We start from the raw sequence: 15837 nt of genomic DNA on the forward strand, positions 1-15837 counted from the left end.
TGTGGAAGTACAAGAAAGGTCTTTTTCTCGCTGTCTTCTTCCTCTCCAGCTGTAAGCCCACACAAAAATTATGCTTTTAACAGTACTTCATTGGTGTAAGTGGAAACATTTTAGAATACTAGTTACTCCACCAGGAACATTGGGGGGTTAGAATAAATGGGGAAGATGAGCGTTAACCCTTATGTCACAAGATGTATTCTGAAATGTCACCATTGGTACTTGTCACATACAGCACTGATGGTACCTGTCTGTCATGGGTTTGGAGGGAAAGTTCCATCCTATGGGGAGTGGAAGGCGGGACATCAGGGGGGAGGAGCTGTACTGTATATATATTTGGAGCTTGTGTGGAGAGTGAGGAGTGGGAGTCTGTGTGTCAGACTGAGTACAACTGTGTGTCAGTTAGTACATACCTGATAGGTTCAGGTTTCTACCTGGGTAGCCAGAACTGATAGGTTCAGGGTCTGTGCTTTACTTTAAAGTGTTCTGTGTGAACCAATTTGTTGTATGTATATGATTGAGACTAAGCCACGTTACAGTATTTTATTTACCTGATCTTTTTATTTACCCTGTTTGTTGTTTAAATAAACCTTGTTCTTTTGTTTGTTAAAAATCCATTCCTGGTCTGTGTGACTTCTTATAGGGAATGGTTGGTGGCAGCATAGTTAAAGTGTGGCACACTCCAGTAGGTCTGGGGTTGTCACATTGATTGGTGTCCAGCGTGTGGGATACGACTGGTCCAGTTGTCCAGTGGTCCAGCAAAGCCTTGGCAAGTGTGCCCAGAGCAAGGGGGGTCTAGTCAGGGACAATCTGAGAGCGCGTAGGTAATCTTCTAGGCTTACCTCACAGGGAGGTACGCTAGTGGAAGAACGTGCCAACTCAGATTGGGGAGACTAGATTAGGGAGCTCTGAGGCAACCCGTTTTGGCGGGAAAAGGCTGAGGCAAAGCTGTGTGAAGTAACAGTGATCTAGCCTGTCTGCTGAGAGGCCTAGCAGAGGGGGTGAATTCTGCCTGGCAACAGTTGCAAGTTAGTGCTGAAGGAACAGCAGCAATCTATAGAAGGCTGTTCTGAGGCAAAAGGAAAAAAAGTCGTCGTTTTATTTTGAGGCTTGACTTTTGAAGGCAGCCTGTTCTGGGGGGGATTATGCCCTTGACTCGAAGCCAAATGGCAGAAATGGGTGAAGTGAGAGAACCACAGGTAGACCAAGGTTCTGAGGAGGAATTTGGCTCAGTGCAGGATGAGAGCAAGGGAGAACAGAACCCAGAACTCAGAAAAATGCTCCTAGCCCAACAGCATGAACTGAGGGTGAGGGAGATGGAGCAAAAGGAAAGGGAGAAACAGAGACAATTTGAAAGGGAAAAGGAAGAGAAACAGGAAAGGGAAAGGGAGAAACAAAGACGATTTGAAATGGAATTGGAGAGAGAGAAAATGGCGTTTGAGTTAAGAAAATTGGAAATGATGAATCAGAACAATAATAACAATAGAGATTCTGAGGTGGGCCAATTGTCTAAAACTGACTTGAAGAAATTCCCTGTGTACCACAAGGGAGATTGCCCTGAGGTGTTCTTTTCCCTCGTGGAAAGAGCGTTTGTGGACTTCTCAGTAAGGGAAACTGAGAAGATGACCATTATGCGATCTTTAATCAGTGGCAGCCTGGCAGAAGTCTATGCAGAGATGCCAGTGGAACTGCTGAAAGACTTTGCTGAGTTTAAAAAACTGGTGTTTGCCAGACATGGGATAAATGCTGAACAGCTGAGGCAAAGATTCAGGTCACTCACCAAAAAACCAGAGCAGATTTTACCCAAGTGGGGGCCCAACTGGTGAGGCTGCTAGAGAAATGGCTGTCTCAGGAGGGGACAGAGACCTTCCAGCAGCTCAAAGACCTGATAGCGCTGGAACAGTTTTATTCAGTCCTGCATGGGGAACTGAAGTTCCAGGTGAGGGAGAGGAAACCTAAATCTGTGGCAGAAGCGGCAGAGATCGCAGATTTTATTTCCCAAATAAGGAAGCCCTTAGGTGCTGAGGGGAAATCTGTGGGTAAGCCCAAAGAAACCTACAGCAGGTACTCTCAGGGACCAGGGAAAAACCAGCAAGGGGGAGGGGCCCATGTTGAAGGGAAGCCCTCAGACATGAAACCACCAAGACCTCAGATTTTGGAGGGAAAACCAAAACCAGATGAGAAAGACTCCAAGTACAGCAGAAAATGTTATTTCTGTCAAGGAAAGGGCCATCTAATCTCAGAGTGTGAGAAATTAAAGCAGCTAAAGGGAAATTTGCCTCATGATTTGAGTGGAACCAAGCCAAAAGCTGTGTTCTGTGTCCAGAAAGAGCAAAGCTCCTTGCCACTGAGGGAGCCTGTTGCCATGGCTACTCAATCTGGAACAGTTACATCTGCTGATCAGGCTGGGGAAAATGGTCCTCTTGTGGAGGTCAAGCGCTGCTTACTAGTGAGGACAGATTCGCAGTTGTTTGAGACCGCAGGGGTGGACGTAGGAATACTTGACCATCAGTATAGGGGGCTAAGGGATACTTGTTCCCAGGTGACCCTGTGCCATCCAGACATTATTCCTAGGGAGTATATAATCCCAAATGAGAGCTTGAAGGTGGCAGGGATTGAGGGGCAGGTGATCTCCCTGCCAGTAGCTGAGGTACCTGTGAGCTTTCAAGGCTGGAGGGGAGTTTGGCGGCTAGCGATTTCATCGACTCTGCCAGCAGCCGTGCTCGTGGGAAATGACCTGGCTGAACATGTGAAACGGGTGCTAGTGATTACACGCTCACAAGCTACCACGGGGACAGTTCAGGGGGGTATTGAAGGGCCCGAGGCGGAAGCAGATGAGGGTAGTTCCGAAGCTGTGGTGGAAACCTTAACCACAGACAGCAAATTTGGCCAAGAGCAAAAGGCAGACGCCACTCTCCGAAAGTGTTTTGAAAAGGTGACAGACACCCAGCTAACACCTGAAACCACAGAGATTTCGTGAGAAAAAGGGAATTTTATATAGAGAGACCCCGATGAATATCTCAAAAGGGGGAGATGGGATCAGAAGTCAGCTAGTGGTACCTGAAAAGTATCGCCCCATGATCTTACAAAGGGGGCACTCTGACATGTTTGCTGCGCACTTAGGGGTGAACAAAACACAGCAGAGAATCACACAAAATTTTTACTGGCCTGAAATAGGAAAGCAGATCAAGGAGTTCTGTAAACAATGTGATGTGTGTCAGAGGCAGGGGAATAACCGTGACAGGACCAAAGCAAAGTTGTGCCCTTTGCCTGTGATTGACACCCCGTTTAAATGTATAGGAGTGGATATTGTGGGACCTTTGCCCAAGGCCACAAAGAGGGGGAACAGGTTCATTCTCACCATTGTGGACCATGCCACGAGGTACCCCGAAGCCATACCCTTGACTAACATCGAAACTAACACAGTGGCAGATGCCTTGGTGGGGTATATGTCCAGGATGGGATTTGCCTCAGAAATAATCACAGATTTGGGCACATCGTTTACATCAAAGCTCATGAAACGGTTATGGCAAATCTGTGGAATTAGACACAAGGAAACCACTGCCTATCACCCCGAAAGTAATGGGCTAACGGAGAAGTTCAATGGGACTCTGATGCGCATGATTAGGGCTTACTTGGCAGAGAATCCAAACAATTGGGACCAGAAGCTGCAATCCCTTTTGTTTGCTTATCGGTCAGTGCCCCAAGCCAGTACCGGGTTCAGTCCGTTTGAACTTTTGTTTGGGAGAAGGGTGAAAGGGCCACTTGATTTAATCAAACAAAATTGGGAGCAGATCACCCAGGATGACCCACAAGATGTTGTGACATATATAGACTCTTTAATGAATGACCTGAAGAGAAACCTAGAGCTAGCAGCAGAAAACCTGCAAGCTCAGAAGGTCAGACAGAAAACCTGGTATGACCAGAAAGCCAGGGAGAGGCACTTTAACCCAGGGGAGGAAGTGCTTTGGCCTAGGCCCTGCAAAGAGAACAAACTGCAGCTGGGTAGCCCAGAAATAAAATACTTGGGTCACATAGTAGGGGGAGGAGTGATCAAACCCCTAGAGGCCAAGATAGAAGCCGTTCGTGATTGGCCCAGACCCAACACCAAGAAAAAAGTCAAATCATTTCTTGGGTTGGTGGGCTACTACAGAAAGTTCATCCCGAGGTTTAGCGAGATAGCGACTCCGCTGACCGATCTGACGCGGAAGAAGACTGATGACTGCATCCCATGGACCAGCGACTGTGAGGAGGCATTCCGGAGGTTGAAGGAGGCGCTCATCCATTATCCAGTGCTGCGTGCTCCAGACTTCGACCGGGAGTTCATCATCTACACCGATGCGTCTAACAGCGGGGTAGGAGCAGTTCTTTGCCAGGAGGATGGAAATGGTGACCAGCATCCAGTGTCCTACCTGAGTAGGAAACTCCAGAAAGGTGAGAGACATTTGGCAACCATGGAAAAGGAGTGCCTGGCCATAGTATACGCGATTCAGAAGGCCAAACCTTACATCTGGGGAAGACATTTTGTTCTGTGCACTGACCACTCACCACTGCAGTGGTTAAAGACAATGAAAACCCATAATAGTAAACTTATGAGGTGGGCTTTAAACCTGCAAGATTATGACTTTGAAGTGAAGGTGGTCAGAGGGTCAATGAACTGTGTTGCTGACGCCTTGTCAAGAAGACCCGAAGAGTGAAGACGGCGAAGAAACCATGGACTATGTATATTTTGGTGACCAAAAGTTAAATGTACCTGTTTTTTTTTTTTTGAACAGGCTTGGTTTGTATTAATAAAGGTAACTTAATGTATTGTAAATGTTAATGTTTAAATGCCTAATTGATATGTTTAACCTAGAGTGTAAGTATGGGATTGTGTGTTATTGTATAACTGTTTTTGTGTGTTTTGATCCTGGTTGTTTTTTTGGAGAAAAGCACTTTAGCTTTTCCCCTGCAAAACAACTTATAAAGAGGGGAGGTGTCACATACAGCACTGATGGTACCTGTCTGTCATGGGTTTGGAGGGAAAGTTCCATCCTATGGGGAGTGGAAGGCGGGACATCAGGGGGGAGGAGCTGTACTGTATATATATTTGGAGCTTGTGTGGAGAGTGAGGAGTGGGAGTCTGTGTGTCAGACTGAGTACAACTGTGTGTCAGTTAGTACATACCTGATAGGTTCAGGTTTCTATCTGGGTAGCCAGAACTGATAGGTTCAGGGTCTGTGCTTTACTTTAAAGTGTTCTGTGTGAACCAATTTGTTGTATGTATATGATTGAGACTAAGCCACGTTACAGTATTTTATTTACCTGATCTTTTTATTTACCCTGTTTGTTGCTTAAATAAACCTTGTTCTTTTGTTTGTTAAAAATCCATTCCTGGTCTGTGTGACTTCTTATAGGGAATGGTTGGTGGCAGCATAGTTAAAGTGTGGCATACTCCAGTAGGTCTGGGGTTGTCACAGTACTAATGGGAGCTTTGTTTTTCCAGAGAGTTACTGTCATTGTAGGTGGTGGTGGTGATCACAGCATGTGGTGACGGAAGAGCACAAAATCACTACACAGCAATTACAGCATACTTTTTAAAATAAATTGTCCACTAGGTCAAATGAAATTATTCCCTTAGCACATTCTTAAGAAAGATGTTGCCTCAGTAGTAACAGGCATCTATGTAACATAATAAATGATTTTCTTCACCTGAGTATCGTGCATTTAGTATGCTTTTTTTATTGTCAATGCATAGGAGTACAGTGAGGTTTTTGTGCTGGCAGAGCAAAACCACATTCGACAAGGCAATTAAAAAAGGGGGGGGGCTTCCCAAATAAAAAGTTGTAACTTTTAAACTGAGCTTTAGATTAGCACCAAATTTTGCACAGTACTGTATTTAACCAGCATTTTGGTTAAATAGTTTTGAATTTATGATTTTTTAAAGTATAGATGTGACTTCAGATACTGGCTACATCTCACCCAAATACAAAGCAGTTGTCAGGACTGTTTTTCAACAAGTATGAATGATAGTTAGAAGAAGAGGGTATCCTGTAAAGCATCCTGACTGCTACCACTGTCATGTTGTCAACATTCAGACTGTCCTTTGCTATTTAAAGCTTGGCATTCTTTTTCCTGCTGGCTATGCTGGCATGATATTGTGCCATGATATCAGGCCATTTACTAGTATTTAGAATCATGGGTACAGAAGCACTATATCCCACATTCATAAACTGGAAATTTTTTTGGAAGAGCTGAATTATAATTAATGATTGCAAGGCTCAATTTGCAAGTCTGGTTGCTGAGGCACACTTCTTTGAGGAAATTCTTTTACTAGAGGAAAAACATTCTAATCAGAAGAAGCACATTTTCTGTGATGTCTAGTTCACCCCTCACAGATCCCAGAAAATTCACATCCTGGAACAAACCTGGGAGCCCTTGCCAGCCTATTCTCTAGAAAAGACAAAGAACAGAGGCTGCCTTCCCTTCACCAGGACAGTATTATTATCAGGTGCAAAGACAAATGGCATAAATCCCAATGCATATTGAAAAGTTTCTCATTAAGGCAAGCATTTTGTCTTCCATTCTTAAAGCTGCTTTTAGCAATACTTCAGAACTTCTTGTACTTTAACTGTCATGCAAAAGTTATTTTGCTATTCTTAATGAATAAAGGTTACTGTCCTGTTTAGGGGGCAAATGGCTTAAGCATCCTTCACTCCCACAGACCCTCTTTTCATGACTGATCATGCAACCAGTGTGAGACAGGGCATAAAACAAGGCACTGGTTGGTGTGTGGGAATACTTAAGCAATCACCCTTCCTTTACTAGATAACGTAACATGACACTGGTCAAAGGAACTTTCCTTTCCTTGATAAAGGATTCTCTGAAACATGTTCAGGATCACATGGCTGTACAGGTGATTTTTTTTTTACTTAGCTTTTTACTTTCTATCTGTAACAGCCCTCAATTCCTTTTTGAAGCTTGGGTAAGTCCTCTTCCATGCCAATGATTTTAGACAAGGGCTAATGGATAAATTTAATCATGTCAGCACACAATAAGAAATCTTTTTGTTCAATTACGTCTGATGTGTTGCAAACTTCAGAGGTTGTTATCCAAAGAAATCAACATTAATTTGTGAAGCTTGCAGAGGAAAAAACCTCTTTTACATTTAAATTTGCGAGATACAGCCAATATCTCCAGCTAGGAAACATGAGCATATATGAAAAATGGGAAATGGCATGAAGAAAAAAAATAAAGAACCTGGAGTCTAGACTTACGTTATAGAATGAGATCTGCACAATTTACGCAGGGCAATAAAAAAAAGAAATATTGAGCTTCCTTTGTAGAAGAGATTTTTATTCTTGCATAAAATCATTCACCCATTCCAGTGTTAGCTCAGGACAAGGACAAGACTGCAGGTGGAGAAAACAAGGTGTGGCCTCAACTCCAGCACAGATGGGGAGATGGGCCTCTGTGGCTACCTCAGCATCCTCTTCCTCCTTTCTCTGGCTCGATGTGAGAGTAGCTAGTACAGGAGCACCTGAATGGACCAGTCTAGCCAGGGTTCACTAGTTCGCAGATTTTTCAGTCTACATTTTGGCAGACCAATGGAAGGTATGATGGCATTTCTGTGGCATGGGACAAGTCTTGGTGGTGGTGGTGAGGTTGCAGTATTAGGACTTATGCCACGCCTGCTCTTTTTGACATAGAACTGTAGCAATGGGGGCACCAGACAAAGTCAAGCTACCTACCTGACCAACCCAATGTGATATTTTTATAATATTGCCATCTTCAGTAACAAGAACAACAACAATAAAACTAACAGGTTGCTATATTCCAGTTCTCTGAGAAACCTAATTGAATGTGTTTAAATAATTTCCAACTGGCTTTTACCAGAGCAACTGGCAAGTCAGTCTGTAAGTGTAATTTCCAGATGAGGATACAGTCCATGCATGAAATGTGCGCGTTATTGTTGTTTTTTACATTTTAAATGGAATTTTCAAAATGATTTCTCCACTGAATAATGGATTTTGTCCATATGTTTGAATGCAATGCATTTCTCTGCACCCTGTTTCAGATATACAGTACATATATTTCTACACATTTTTGTGTGCTACATTTCAAAGTACAGGTTTTGAGGTTTAAATGCATTCCAGTCCTTGTTTAAGTTCAAGAAGCATGGAAGAACTTCAGGTTGGAATTAAAACTGAACAAATGCCTAACCTATCCCTAGGTTCCAGCATAATTCCAATCCCTCCTGAAATTTTCAAAAGAGGAGTCAATTGTCAATTTATTAATAACAGAAGCTCAAGTGGCACCATTCCTGCAGGCAATCTAGGAAAACTGTGTCCATTTTTTTAAAAGATAGTCTCTCAAAGACCCCCAAAATAGGGGCCTCATTGTCTTCTGGATTTCTCAAAGTTATACAAAATGTTACTATTTCAGGAACCTGAAAGACTCCAAAAATTTAAGCCCTTGAATAATGAAAATAATGTTATTGTAGAGAAATAGCTGATGTTAGAAAATAAGGATAATATAACAAGCCTTTAAATTATACCACCCAATTACAGAACTTGGGGGACTGGTTTGGATGCCACAAAACATCATTGGCTGACATCCTGTTGCTTAGCATCGTAAGATGCACTAGAGAAGGCCCACTGAATTGGTGAGGATATGGTTAGCAAAATCTTCCAGAAGTTGACTACCATCAAGCCCTGAGGGAAAGGATTTTTTTAATGTGACATACAGTGTGATAATGAGGTCATTAAATATACACTTTCCCCCATCAGTGGTATGCTATAATCAAGTAAGAGCACAACAGGACAGCTTATAATCCAACACGGACTCCTCCTTCCACTATTGTGTAGAGCTTTTATGGATTTCATATTTCAGATTATGTCATCTGCGTATCTCAATGGAAGCTGTCTTGGTATTTAGCAATAGGAAGGAATTGTGTTAGAGGATATAACTCCATCAAAGACATAATCTTATTATTTATTATTCTACCCAGCAACAAAAGGGAAAGATTATTGTTGTATATCCTCTCTCAATATTAACGAATATACACCATATGAGAATGTGATACAATCATTAGCTGATAAGCTTTTTTTAAAAATTACTTATAGAATGGTTATTGTTTGCAATCTCTGATATAAAATAAACACCCTTAAAATAGATATTACATACACCCTGTTATGCTTGGACAGTTCTGTACTATGGAATTTGAAAGAATGTGTGAAGTTCTATCCTTGTATTTTTCTGAGTGACTTGAATTTGTCCTTTTATTTACTATATATGCATAGGCCTTTGGTCATACACAGTAAGTTTGTGTGTTTGTGTGTGTGTAAAAGAGAGAGAGAAAGAGAGAGAGAAATATCTTGAAAATAATTTATATTGGTGGGGGATTCCTCCTTTGGATTGGTGACATAATAAATGTTAGATGAAAATAAATAATAGGAAATTATCAAAAAAATATTGTATAACCCAAGAGGAACTATTTAATGTAACAACAGTGATCTCTGTTCCAGTTATATTTTCAGTGCCAGACTGGAATAAACACCATTATGTTCCAACCATCCAGAGAAACTACGCACATATTTTGTGATCTGCTATTGTTCACCCAAAACTCTCCTTTAGAAAAGCTTTCCTTTTCCCTACTCATTCTTTCCCATTACTTTGCTGAAGCCTGCTCTGGCCATCAAAATCTCCATCTCCCCTTTATGGACCCCCCCCCCCCCTGTCTGTCTGTGTTTCTTCTTCTTGCTCTCACTCTCTCTCATTCTCAGCCCCCCCCCCCCCCACATTTCACATGAAGCAGCTCAGGGTAAGTACCAGATCCACCATTATGGCTCTCTGTTCCCCGCACTCTCGCTCTTCCCCCTGTCTAAGGCCTAATTTTCTTCCATTTCATCAATCCCTGCTGTCTAACCAGTCCCTGCTCTCTATCCCACAAAGTTTGCTACTTTGGCCTCATTTATGCTAGACCTAAACCCATCATTCCGTTCTCTCTTCTATTCCTTCTCAGCCTTTTGAGTGCATCCAAAACACTTTGCTCCTTGAAGATAATACAGGCATTATCAGAAGCCAATCTCTCTCCTTCTTCCCATTCTGATTAAAGGTTGTTTTTTCTGCTTTAACATATTATTCAGGCTATGTTCTTAATAAGGCCCTGTGTACCATCAAGGCTCTAAGTTCCATCGCTGCAATGTCAAAGAGTTTAAAGAAGCAGTGACCAAGAAATGGCACTTTGAAGATGTATTTTTGAAGTTTATTTTTCCCATGCTTGCCTCCTTTTTTTATGCAGTCATAACATATTCCCATCTTTTCCTTTTGCTGTTTAAGTTCCATTAAAAATGTCAGGACAATAAATGGCTCCTTATCATGGATTCCCATTGTTTTGCCTCTTTTAAATCTTCAACTGAAATATTTAACATACCTGTATAAAAGCAGATATAAAAAGCACATTAAACAGAGCTGGAAGTTATTAGCAGTTGTTCCAAGGTAAATACAAACAAGCAAACAAAAAGAACAGAAGGTACTGTTTCTGTAGCTCTAAATCATCCATTGTTTTTCTGATATTATATACGCATATATGAGTTTTTATTTATATATAGTGATTCATTTTGGCTTTTTAAAAATGTATGTTTTCTTAGCATTAAAAAATGGTTCATACACCAAAATATGCATTATTTAATTCCTTACTCTGTAGTTCTACTCACAGATGCTAAAGCCAGGTATGTAGCTTCAAGAACCTGCCCTCCCTGCAGGTAAGTGTTGCCAGGGGCAGATGCCCAAGTAGGGAAGGTGGCTCCAGGGACCAGCCTCCCACATGAATGACAGCTGCCAAGCAAAGACCGTCTATCTCAATAACTAGCTTCAGGGACCTGCCCTCTCAGTGGGTAAGTGTTGCCAAACAGAGATGTTCCAGACAAGTAAGTAGCTTCAGGAAATGGCACTATTTGCAGGTAAGCATTGCTAGGCACATATTGTCAAGTTGAGAGGGTTGCTTTTGGGACTATTCTCCCTTGCTAGTAAGTGGTGGCAGATGGCAACTGTTAGGCGGAGTAAGTTGCTATAGGTCTTTCCTCTCACCTCCTTTGAGTGTCATGTCCCTGGAAGTCTTCCAGTAATGACGAAGCTGAGACTCCAGAACTCAGCAGGGAAGAAAAATTGCCTGTCCCACAGATCCTGGATCCTGGGGGAGCCATGAGCTTGAGCTTGTGGATGACAAAAGTAACAGGGGTGAATCAGAGGTCTAGAACTTATCTGACTGGGAGCCATACCTGTCTTGCTCAACACGGAAAAGAATACCCTTTGGGACTTTGCCAGTTTGGGGTATCTGGCTTCTCTTTGGGTTCAATGCTGGGTTACCCTTTCCTGAGGCCTCAGGATGTAGTCCAGGACATTAGCTGTTGGTGTAAATAGGGTGACCAACCTGTAAAACCAACATCATTGGCCTTGCTATACCAATGCCTTCCATCCTACCTGCTCTTTTCCTTCTCCATCCCCCTGTCCAGGCTTTCCCTTCATGCTCTCTCTCTCTGTCACATCCTCATTCAACCTCTTCCATCTCCTATGTCTATCTGCCTCTACCCGATTTCCACATTTCTTCCCCCTTTCCTCTCCAATGCCTCCTCCTTTTATCCACTCACACTCGGGCTCCTCTTCTTCTCTTTCCCTCTGCTCCTCAGGATTGTCAGGACTGGTTGCTAGCATGTTTACCTTGTCACTTCTCCCTGCCGCCACTGCCAGTTCTCTGCGACCTGGACCAACAACAGTGATCATATGCATTGCAATGATAGCCTTGGCAGCATGTCTGTGAGTTCCTAGCCACTGAAAATGGTTTCCTGCCCTGCGCGCGCGCACACACACACACACACACACAAACACACACACACACACAGTTTCTGCCTTGCCACGTGACCACATTACCTGATTTCATCATGCTGCAATCATCTGGCCAGCTGGCTCGGTTCCAAAATAATGCCTGTTAACCTCTCTAACTTTAGGAAGGTTCATCTTCTGATATTAAATACAGCCGCATGCCCCTCTCAGTTATTTGTCCTGAAATATCAAGGAATAGGATGCAGCTGACATCTCTAGCTAATGCTGATCGCTAAATCAAACATTATGCTTTACTAAAGAACACCAAAAAAATGAATGCAAAAAAAAATTAACATACCGTTTGAAAATATGCTTAGAATTATTTCATTATATTCTTTTTATCTTAATTGTTATAAATAGTAATGACTTCTAAAATCCATTCTGAGGGTGGTTTGGACTGTCTTTAAAGCAGCAGCAGCAGAATGAGTAATCAAATTTGCATTACAGAACAAGAAGAACTAAGGTCAATAGGTTTTAAATGCAACAAACAAGAATTTACATTAGTGAGTCACTGATTGTTTTAATTCTGGCACATTGATTATACTGTAATTTTGGCTCTTTCATGTTTCTGTGTGCAACAGTGTAATTGTCTGAAAGGTGTTGCTCAACAAGTAAGTTCAGCACAGGCTTCAAAAGGGCAAAATGAAGGCAAAGAGGAAGGCAAAAAAATAAATTGTTAAACTGAAAGGAGCAAAATGGCTGCAAACTGGATCACCGCAGAGGTTACTGTATGGGGAAAACAGTGCCAGATCTTGTCAAGAAACTTGCATAAGACACTGTGAAAATTGAAACGCCACAGCCAGGGTTTGTGCTGAAATGAAATGGAACATGCAGATTTATTCCCCAATGCTCTGGCCAGTTCTTTTCTTGCCTCCAGAAACCACTGAACTTAGGTAAAGTAGACCCGCTCTTGGACAGGAGATCAAGGGTACTTCCTACCTCCCATAAAGTATAGCAGGGCAAAGTGGAGAACATGTCCCCTCCCTTCAGACAGAGAAAGGGCTGCTTCTCCATTGTTTACTTTCCTCTCCGTTCCTCCTTCCATTACAGTAGGCCCTCTACTTATGGAATTAATCCGTATTGGAATGGTGGCTGCAGGCTGAAAAGTCTGTAGGTCGAGTCTCCATTGACCTACAATGCATTGAAAATCGATTAATCCATAACCGGCTGTTTTTGTTCCGTTTTTGTTCCATTTTGGCTTTTTTCTGGTCTGTAAGTCGATTCTCCGGCTGCAAGTCGAATCTAAATTTTGCAGCCAGAGAAGTCTGTAACTCGAAAAGTCTGTAGGTCGAGCCGTCTGTAAGTCGAGGGTCCACTGTATGTGCATTCAATTGTAAGCCATGCACATGGATGTCTCTCTTTTACAGTAGACACATAGCACTTAGAACATTTTAACACTTCCTTCAAAGTATTTAATAAAATGTTTCTCCTCATCATCAATCACCAGACAATAATCTTTTTGGAGGCCAATCAAATATGCATAATTCATTTTGTGACATACAGCTGCTTGATAGCTCAGTGGTTTAGATCTTTGGCTGCAGAGCCAAAGGTTAGGTATTCAGTTCCCCACTGTGCCTCCTTGACAGGTAGTCAATGGATGATCCACGGGGGACCTCCCAGCTCTGTAGTTTTAAGGTTCTACCTCTATCCATGATGTTTTGAAAATTTTGAGTGCATTGTGAGATTTAAATTATTTTTACATGCTGCCAACTTGATTCTGACATATGGCAAACCTTCCTAAGGTTTTCTAGGCCTAGAGTATGTACTCAGAAGTGGTTTACTATTCACTTCTACTGCGGGTGTCCTGGAACTCTGCAGCTTGCCCAAGGTCGCACAGCTGAATTTTTTTTCCTGGAAGGCACAATGGGGAATTGAACACAAAGCCTCTGGCTCCACAGACAGATGCCCAAGTCACTGCGCTATCCAGAAAACTATTTAATGTTTAAGTCCTAATAACATGATTAATTTACCATGGATTGGGGATTTTCTTTTCTATGAACTGGCAAGATTTCAAACAGAGGTGTTTTTTTTGCCAATGAATAATTATGGGTTCACCCCACCAGACAACACTTTGGTCCTATCTCATGCGAAGCTTCCTCCTATCCAGCCCACCACTTTTCTGATTTCTTCTCCTATTCTGAAATGACAGCTAAAACCTTATAAATATGCATGAAGCCTGCCTACTCTTTCTATATTGGTGTTGTTCATTTGGAGGCTATCGTGCTACTATAAATATATCTGAGGATCCAATACATTAGTACAGTCAATTACATTGCCAGGGACAAAGATCAGTGGGGTTGCCTGACAAACGCCATCCCGTTCCGTAAGATTATATGGCCTGAAACTCTGGAATGGGCCCTTCTGACATCACTGGGGTGGGCCCTTTTGATGTCACATAGGCAAGGGATGCAAGAGTTCAGAGCTGAAGTGGAACTGCTTAAGGGGCAATTAATTGTGGAAATGGCTAATGAGTTAATATGGAACTCCAGAGCCACTAAAGTCTTTTGGCCAAATGCACCCAACAACTACACAGTTGCTGCCATTCTTTCTAGGGCTGGCATCCTTTCCCTTCTCCACCTCCCCCCAAAAAAGTCAACCTTTTTCTTTCTCAAGCACCACTGTTCCTGAGATTTGTCTCCCTGTCTGGAGATCCAGTGAAGCACATAATTTTCCTGAGACTTCAGCTGATATTCTGAGAGTGCATGAACCCTAATTAGATTGACCTTCTCAGAGAAAGTCCCACAATTAGGAAACTATCTCAGTTGAAGTACTCATAATCCCTGTAGTGCAAACCTTCAAGGAGGCCTTAAGGATATAATTTTGGAGGGATGTTATTCCATAATTTCTATCTTTGTCTCTTTTTGTGTATCTGTGTGACTTCACAGGATCTTATTGTCTGATGAGAATTCCCTGTAGCAGTGTGCAGGACAATGGCCAAAGTCTACCTCAGCTGCTTGGAAATTACTTGGTGATCATACAGCAGTTGTAGGCAACTTGTTACTTCCCTGAGATTTTGGACATCAACTCCCGTAAGCCCCAACTAGTATAACAATGGTCATGGGAGTTGCAGTCTAAGACATCCGTGGATACTCATATAGGCATACTTGTCAGATTGGCTATTGAAGGTATCTTCTCTGCTGAGTAATGTGTGAATGACCCAAATGTAACTGAGAAAGAACAGCAGTGAAATCTGCTCAACACCATCTCTATAGCTGTTCTGAAATTTATGGCTGTTTTAAGGACAAATCAATGGATAAGCAGCTGCAGAGAAAATGTTTTCCTCAAAAACAAAGTTACTGATAGCCTATCACAGATAACTGCAAGAATAGTACTTTCTAAAGCTTGTGTTGCATTTATGTTCCTAGGAAAAATAGCTGTGGGCCCTGGAGGTGCTCTGCAAGACGGGATTTGACAAATAACCTGTTTTTGTTTGCTGTTCATTTGTTAGCACAGAGCTCTTAAGGCCTATGAGTTTCCATACAACAGTAAAACTTTGTATAATTACATTCTGTGGGTTTGAATACCTGCTGCTTCAAGGTTCTGCACATTTTTAAAACATTATTTAGAGAACCTGAACCAGTATTTTGCAATATAAATGAAGGAAAACAAATTATTACACTGTCTTCTTTAGAATTGTCATGACAAGTGCATTCAACAGGAAATATAAGACTGTGCTGCTAAGAATTCTTGAGGGAATACATTAGATGGGCCGGATTTTTCTTTGTCTCATGCATTTGTGTGTTAGGAATCATTGCACTGCCTCTTCTCTGTACAAAAGAACATTTAATTGTCTTTCTTGCATGCACCCTGATGTTTGATATTGGTTCTAGCACATATTCTTAGCAGCCATGAACTATTCAACAAATACTATGAGAGGGGCTCTTCCATTTCAGTCAAACAAATCAGTCATTTATCTTGTAGAATGATTTTTGTCACTTCCCAGCCTTTGTATCCTACAGTCTTTCCTACATAAAATCA

General features: G+C 42.1%; 1 long non-coding RNA gene across 1 annotated transcript; it reads right to left on the minus strand.

The window, feature by feature from the left end:
* Window positions 1–6896: 6896 nt before the first annotated feature.
* Window positions 6897–15605, minus strand: LOC144583581 (uncharacterized). The gene is made up of 2 exons (XR_013537459.1): window positions 11068–15605; window positions 6897–10411 (listed from the first exon to the last, which is right to left on the minus strand). It is a non-coding gene; the product is annotated as an uncharacterized LOC144583581 (long non-coding RNA).
* Between the last annotated feature and the right edge of the window lie 232 nt (window positions 15606–15837).

This window comes from Pogona vitticeps, chromosome 6, assembly GCF_051106095.1.
Source record: "Pogona vitticeps strain Pit_001003342236 chromosome 6, PviZW2.1, whole genome shotgun sequence".
NCBI lineage: Eukaryota > Metazoa > Chordata > Lepidosauria > Squamata > Agamidae > Pogona > Pogona vitticeps.